This window comes from Mandrillus leucophaeus, unplaced genomic scaffold, assembly GCF_000951045.1.
Source record: "Mandrillus leucophaeus isolate KB7577 unplaced genomic scaffold, Mleu.le_1.0 Scaffold146, whole genome shotgun sequence".
Taxonomy (NCBI): domain Eukaryota; kingdom Metazoa; phylum Chordata; class Mammalia; order Primates; family Cercopithecidae; genus Mandrillus; species Mandrillus leucophaeus.
This window is the reverse complement of record NW_012101432.1, coordinates 193,335-200,194: the sequence shown is the minus strand read 5'-3', so window position 1 is coordinate 200,194 and position 6,860 is coordinate 193,335. Positions and strand designations below refer to the sequence as shown.

Genomic DNA, 6,860 nt, shown 5'->3' with positions numbered 1-6,860 from the left:
AAAAAAAATCTTCTCTTTGGTGGGGCATGGTGGCTCACGTCTGCAATCCCAGCACTCTGGAAGGCCAGGGCAGGCGGATCACTTGAGGTCAGGGGTTCAAGACCAGCCTGGCCAACATGGTGAAACCTCGTCTCTACTAAAAATACAAAAATTAGCCAGGCATGGTGGTGCACTCCTATAATCCCAGCTACTCGGGAGGCTGAGGCAGAAGAACCGCTTGAACCCAGGAGGTGGCGGTTGCAGTGAGACGAGAGTGCACCACTGCACTCCAGCCTGGGGGACAGGAGCAAGACTGTCTCAAAATAAAAATAAAAATAAATTAGCTGGGTGTGGTGGCACACACTTGTAGTCCCAGCTACTTGGGAGGCTGAGGTGGGAGGACTGCTTGATCCTGGTAGGTGGAGACTGCAGTGAGCTGAGATGGCACTACAGAACTCCAGCCTGGGTGAAGGAGCAAGAGTCCATCTCAAAAAAAAAAAAAAAAAAAGAAAAAGAAAATCAGTCTATATAATTCATTAAATTAAGAGATTAAAGGAGAAGTATCACCATTTCAATACATGTAGGAAAAAAATGAAAAAATGTATCACTCACTCATGATTTAAGAAAAAGAAACTCTGGCCGGGTAAGGTGGCTCACATTTGTAATCCCAGCACTTTGGAAGGCCAAGGTGGGCAGAAAATGTGAGGTCAGAAGGTCGAGACTAGCCTGGCCAACATGGTGAAACCCTGTGTCCACTAAACATACAAAAATTAGCTGGGCATAGTGCTGCACACCCATAGTCCCAGCGACTTGGGTGGCTGAGGCAGGGGAATTGCTTGAACCTGAGAGGCAGAGGTTGTAGTGAGCCGAGATCGTGCCACTGCACTCTAGCCTGGGTGACAGAGCAAGACTCTATCCCCCCCCCCAAAAAAAAGAAAGAAAAAAAAAGAAGACAACAACAAAAAACCCCACACAGCTAACATCATACTTAACTGTGAAATAGTGAATATTTTTCCTTTAATATTGGGTAAGAGGCAAAGATGACTGCTCACACCCCTTCCACATTTGAAAGGAAAAGGCAAAGATGTCTTTATTCACAGGTGTCATGATTATGTATGCAAAAAATCCTAAAGAATCTTTTAAAAATCTACTAGATCTAATGCAACAGATCTGAGCAAATTCAGCAATTAGTGAATCAATGTAAAACAAATGTATCACATTTCTATATATTAGTAGCAAACAATTAGGAAGTGATTTTTTTTTTTTTTTGGTAGAGATGGAGTCTCCCTATGTTGCCCAGGCTGGTGTCAAACTCCTGGCCTCAAGTGATTCCCCTTACCTAGGCTTCCAAAGTGCTAGGATTATAGGTGTGAGCCACCACACCCAGCCTAGAAAGTGAAATTTAAAATCCACTCTCATTTTTAATAACATCCAAAGCTATGAAATATTTAGCAGCAAATTCAGTGAAATACATACCACAGTGCTATTAAAAACTATAGCACATTGCTGAGAAAAATTAGAGAACACACAGAAATACATCCACAAATATACAACCAAATGATTTCTGACAAGGGCACTGATATAGTTTGGATGTTTGTCCCCTAAAAATTTCATGTTGATATGTGATCCCTAATATTGGAGGTTGGGCCTTCTGGGAAGTCATGGGGGTGGATTCCTCATCAATGGCTTGGTGATGAGTGAGTTCTTACTCTGTAAGTTCATGTGAGAGCTGGCTATTTAACAGAGTGTGGCACCCTTCCCTCTCTCACCATGCAACACCTGCTCCCCCTTCACCTTCCTCCATGAGTGGAAGAAGCCTGAGGCCCTCATCAGATGCAGGTGCTGCACCATGCTTCTTGTACAGCCTGCAGAACTGTGAGACAAATAAACTGCTTTTCTTTATAAATTACGCAGTCTCAGGTATTCCTTTATAGTAACCCAAAATGGACTAACAGAGGTGCCAAAGCAATTCACTGGTGGAAAGGTTTGACTTTTAACAGACAATACAAGGACAACCAGATATCCATATGTCAAAAGAATTGCTCCCCAATTCTTAACTAACATCATTTACAAAGAGTAATTCAAAATGTGTAACAGACTTAAATGTAAAATTTAAAAACTGTAAAACTCCTGGCTAGGCGCAGTGGCTCACGCTTGTAATCCCAGCACTTTGGGAAGCCGAGGCGGGCGAATCACAAGGTTAGGAGTTCGAGACCAGTCTGGCCAATATGGTGAAACTCTGTCTCTACTAAAAATACAAAAAATTAGCTGGGCAAGGTAGCAGGTGCCTGTAGTCCCAGCTATTCAGGAGGCTGTGGCAGGAGAATCACTTGAACCTGGGAGGCGTAGGTTGCAGTGAGCTGAGATCCTGCCACTGCACTCCAGCCTGGGCAAGAGCGTGAGATTCCATCTCAAAAAACTGTAAAACTCCCAGAAGAAAAAATCTTTGCAACCTTGGGGCAGACAATGATTTCTTAGACTATTTAAAACATTAATTATAAAAGAAAAAAAAATCAAGAAGTTGGATTATCACCAAAATTTAAAATTGTTATTTGAAAAACACAATTCAGAAAATGAAAATTTGGAGGAAACTTTTCATACATACACACACACATATGAACAGACCTGTGTTCTGAATATATGAAGAGTAATTACAACTGAGTAATAAGAAAATCTCATTTTAACAGATAAATTATTTGAGCAAACTAACAAAAGATATTCACATGCAGTCATGCATTAACTGTGGGAATATGTTCTGAGAAATGTGTCATTAGGTGATTTCATCATTGTGAGAACATCACAGAATGTACTTATACAAACCAAATGTTATAAGCCTACCACATACCTAGGGGCTATTGCTCCCAGGCTACAAACCTGTACAGCATGTTACATACTGAATACTGTAGGCAACTGCAACACAATGATGGTAAGTATTTGTGTATCTAAACATGTCTAAACACTGAAATGGTACAATAAAAATACGCTATTACAATCTTATGTGACTACTATCGTATCTGTGGTCCATCATTGACCAAAACACCTTTATGCAGTGTACAACTATATACTAATGGCCATTAAGCATATAAAAATATATTCAACATTATTCATCAGGGAAACAAAAATTAAAACCACAAAGAGGTATCAGCACACCCCCATTTGATCTTGCTTAACAACCAATCTGTCAATTCAAAGTGCTGGCAACAATGAGGAACAACTGGAACTTTCATACATTGGTTGTGGGAATATAAAATGGGTATAACCACTTCAGAAAAAATTGAGTTTCTTGGAAACACACACAATCCAGCAATTGTATTCTTATTTACCCAAGATAAATGAAAAATATGCCCAAAGACCTGTAAATGTTCTTGGTAGCTTTATTCAAAATAGCCAAAAATTAGAATATCTATTAACAAGTGAACAAACAAATTATAGTAATAATGTGCAATGGAATACCACTCAGCAACAAAAAAACTACAAATCAAGTAATTAATGAGTAAGGGGTGTCTTTATGGGGTGATGAAAAAGTTTTCAAACTAGAGAGAGCTGGTGATCTCACAACATTGTGAAAACAATAAATATCACTGAATTGTACACTTCAAAACAGTTGTTTGGGTTTGTTTAGTCAAAGTAAAAAAGAAAAAAAAGGCTAATTGTATGTTATGTGAATTTCCCCTCAAAAACAAAAAAACTTTTGATAAAAGCAAGAGCAGGAATGAATTCTCAACTCATGATGATACACCAATATACATCCACGATAATAGCTTAAATGACAAAGACTGACAACACCAAAACTGGTGAGAATGTGAGTAACCGGAACTCACATATTGCCAATGAAAGCATTAGACGGTATAACCATTTTGGAAAATGGTCTGGCAGTTTCTCATAAAACTAAACATGCTCCTACTTCGTGACCTAGCAATTCCACCACTAGGTATTTAAAGCTTTTGTGTGGGCAGAGATTTTCATCTGTTTGTGAGCAAATAGTGCAAGACACATAGTAGATACTCAGTAAGTATTCACCAAATGAACGTCTACTTGTTTTAGCATTGTAATAAAAAACTAGAAATAATCTAAGTATATTAATAAAAAGCTATACAGATAAAAATGTAGTATATACAGAATACTATATAAATAATTAAGGCTGGGCGTGGTGGCTCACCCCTGTAATCCCAGCACTTTGGGAGGCTGAGGTGGGTGGATCACCTAAATCCAGGAGTTTGAGACCAGCCTGAATAATATGGTAAAACCCCCATCTCTACTAAAAATAAGAAAATTAGCTGGGTGTGGTGGCATGTGCTTGTAGTCCCAGCTACTCGGGAGACTGAGACAGGAGAATTGCTTGAACCCAGGAGGCGGAGGTTACAGTGAGCAGAGATGGCGCCACTGCACTCCAGCCTGGGTGACAGAGCGAGACTCCGTCTCAAAACAACAACAACAACAACAACAAAAAACATTTAAAACAAATATGTTAGTGGCTAGAACTATCAATATCAATCCAAATCAATTTTTAAAATAATACGGAGTGAGGCCAGGCGTAGTGGCTCACACTCGTAATCCCAGTACTGTGGAAGGCAGAGGCGGGCGGATCACGAGGTCAGGAGATCGAGACCATTCCAGCTGGCACGGTGAAACCCGGTCTCTATTAAAAATACAAACAATTAGCCAGGCGTGGTGGCAGGAGCCTGTAGTCCCAGCTACTTGGGAGGCTGAGGCAGGAGAATGGCGTGAACCCGGGAGGCGGAGCTTGCAGTGAGCTGAGATCCGGCCACTGCACTCCAGCCTGGACGACAGAGCGAGGCTCCGTCTCAAAAAACCAAAATAAAATAATACTTAGTGAAAAACACAAGTGCAGGCTATAAGCAATATGATGTAACTTATTTAAAATTTAAAAACACATGCAATAATAGACACATATAAAATATAATTTAAGAAATACAAAACACAGATATCAACTCATGATGTTAAGTACCTGGTTATGGATGGGTGGGATGAGACTTCAACTTTATTGGAAATATTTTATTTCCTTATCTAAAAAAATACTAGAAATAAATACAACAAAATGTTAACAGTTGTTAATGTCAGCTGCTGTAAATATAGATATTGTGTTACTTTAGTCTATTTTTTATCTCAACTAAATTAGCAAAAGAATTTAAAAACCCTAGTGTTATATGCAAGTGAGTCAATAATGGCAAAATAACAATGAGATACATAGAAGGTGACTAACTTTTAATGGTGAATACTGGATCCAAGCACAAGTTTGAAAATTTTGATTTCCAAAAAAAAAAAAACATAAAACTTAAGGGATGAATGAAAAACAGACAAAATGGAACAGGGCAATAAGAATATTATTAAATAAGAAAATCTACTTCGAACAAGGAAATCTTTCCAGTTACAGATATATTTAAAACTCTTTCACATATCCCATCTGTTGTTGTTAAAGAATGTAAAAAGGATAAAATTTTAAAGGAAGCACAGTGAGTACTGAAAAAGCTAAAGTATAAAAGAAAAAATGTAAATATAGGATAACACAATTAAATCACAAAGTTTGGCAGTATAGTAGAACAAGACAGTATATTATCCATTTTATATCTAATATTTTGATATCTGGTCCTAGTTCCGTAACTGGCATAAACTTTGTTTTATATTTTTTATGATATTTATAATAAAAAATACGGCATCCTACTTTTTCCACCAGTCTCATATTTGCAGTTTTTCCTCGTTGAACTGGCTGATCTCTGAGCACCCTTCTAACTCTAAAATTAAACTGGTAATTAGAACACTGCCTTCCACATAGCTGTTTCAATGACTAGAAAAACAATCATTTTGGACTATTAAATAGAGATTTCAAAGAATACTGGGTATGATAGGCACAGATAAATACTAAACGATTTAAAATTTTGGTCATATAAAAACACATACATACCATTCGGAGATGTTTACTCGGCCAGAAAATGTATAATTAACTCCTACTAAAGGTTGAGGCACCTGTGGCTATTCCATAAATACTGATGTGAAGATGATTAAAGTAATACCATCTTACAGTACGTCGCCTGAGTCAGAACCAAATAAATCAATACATAAATACTTTTGGGAAAAATAAAAACCATGGAAAAATGTTATCTTCCCAACAATCTATTTTACAGAGACCCATAGTTTATAACAGCCTTTATGCTGTGTGCATCAAGATCATCTATCACACAAAAACTGATTCCACCCCCTCTACTGGCAACGCCCCAGCACCGCGGGTGAGTTGCCAGGATGGACTCCCGGCTTTCCCCTCTCCGTCTTCCTTAGAGCATCAGGTATCTGACCACTGACATCACCTGGGCACCTGACCAGCTGACCCGCGTTTCCAGGAGCCAGATCTGTGCCGTGGGGCCGGGTTCAAGGCCTGGGGAACAGGATCTGTGCGCGGAGCCCCTCGTGGGCCCGTGCATTCTGCAGTTCAACCCAAACCGCACATTTACTATGTTTTGTTTTTCTCCATCGGTTGCCAATTAGTTTCTAAAGAAGATATTCCCATTACAAAATAATAGCGAAATAAAAATAAGCACCACGTGAAAAAGAGGCCAGCAGGGAGGCACCTGAGGGCTGTTTGGGTGATTAGCCGCCGCGTCTACTAGGAGCGACCTCCACCGCCGAGGGAAATCACCCAAATGAGCCCCGGGCTGCCGCGCTCCTTCACTACAGCGAGCGTGGCCGGGAGGCGCCCTTCGGCCGCAGGGACCCAGTCACGCCAGAAACCGCTCCTTGCGGGTTTTGCCTGGTGGGAGGCCGGAAGAACCCCGAGCAGGGCCTCGCCTGGTAGAAGGCCGCAGGCAGCGGCCGGGGTCCCCGAGAGAACCAAGGAGGCCAGCAAGGACCCGAGAAGGCGCGCGCGC

At 40.2% G+C, this 6,860-nt stretch overlaps 1 protein-coding gene across 1 annotated transcript in view; it reads right to left on the bottom strand.

The window, feature by feature from the left end:
• ICA1L (islet cell autoantigen 1,69kDa-like) overlaps positions 1-6,842 on the bottom strand; it is a 99,306-nt gene extending 92,464 nt beyond the window's left edge. The window contains exons 1-3 of the mRNA XM_011974471.1: positions 6,303-6,842; positions 5,903-6,029; positions 4,949-5,018 (exon numbers count right to left, since the gene is read on the bottom strand). The gene's annotated coding sequence lies outside the window, so the exon portion shown is untranslated. The remainder of the gene's footprint in view (positions 1-4,948; positions 5,019-5,902; positions 6,030-6,302) is intronic.
• Positions 6,843-6,860: the final 18 nt, after the last annotated feature.